We start from the raw sequence: 1,326 nt of genomic DNA, 5'->3' as shown, positions 1-1,326 counted from the left end.
CATTCAAATTCATTTCTGGAAGTAGTTCTGTGTCTTTTTCTTCGACAAAGACATGGACAGAGTTTCATGAACGAAAGCATTGACCGTGGACACATATTCATCCACAGGTTTTAGGTAAAACATAAATCTCCAAACTCACGCTGACCTACATTAAATTATATTTAGCTCTGGTGAAATGAGAACAGCATCGCTGCGTTGACGTCAACATCAGGCTTTCCTTTCTAATTCTCTTTGCTTCAGTTTTTAGTTTAGCCCAATGAAATCTAAAGGGAATTGAGACGAAAACAAATTAGTCGTGTTTTCGCACATAAAACAGCCTGCAGCTCCTGCAGAGGGGTCTTTTTGGTTTCTCTTTCTTATGCTCATTTCTCTACCAGTTTAAAACTGCTAATTCACCAAAAATATACTAATTAAAACAATTGTCCACAACAATCCGGGAAGATGAAGCCACTTTGGGTCTCATTTGAAGTATATGAATGCACTCGTATGAAGCACAGTTAGCCATGTTTATGGTAATTTCCCTTGGATTAGCCAGTAACCAACAGGTGTCTAGTTGCTATGGTGACTGCTGGCAGTTACCAGCCCATAAGCATGGCTAACTGTGTTTCTCACAGCATCCGAGAACTTGGCTATGAGCAGCGCGCTTTATTCGTTTGAATGGATGAAGTATGCAATCTGAATACTTTAGCTTTATAAACCACTTTATTTGCTTCTAGGGGCCCACTGAGGCCCGAATTAGGCATTGTCCACTGTCCAAATTGACTGGATTTTACTGAACACTTGATTTTAAGGATAAACACGGGCAGAAACAAACCCCTTAACCATACAATTATCTCCATTAGCTCTTGGCATAGCCTGAGCAAGTAAAGCAATATATTTCCAATTTTGCATTACGTAGCATGTCCTACATAACCTCAGCAGCACGACCGACTAAAGTCCAGCATAACAATATCTTGAATATAATATGATAGTTCATAAAATAAAAGTACACTCAAACAAGGTCTACATCTAAAATGTATGTATTTGAATTGCATCTAAAATTTCTATCCATTTGGAATTCACATAAACAAATAAACTTGCTGTGAGAAATATGTCATACAGATACAAATAACAGATTTTTGTAATAGTACTAATAAACTGAAAGTATTTTAAATACACAATAACCAGGCATATATATGTATAATACAAATAAAAATAAAATAAAATAAAATAAAATAAAATAAAATAAAATAGAATTGAATTGAATGAATGAATGAATGAATGAATCAATGAATGAATGAATCAATCAATCAATCAATCAATCAATCAATCAATCAATCAAGTTTC

This window comes from Sinocyclocheilus rhinocerous, unplaced genomic scaffold (genome assembly GCF_001515625.1).
Source record: "Sinocyclocheilus rhinocerous isolate Xijiao unplaced genomic scaffold, SAMN03320098_v1.1 scaffold1455, whole genome shotgun sequence".
Lineage (NCBI taxonomy): Eukaryota > Metazoa > Chordata > Actinopteri > Cypriniformes > Cyprinidae > Sinocyclocheilus > Sinocyclocheilus rhinocerous.
Note: the sequence above shows the minus strand (reverse complement) of the source record.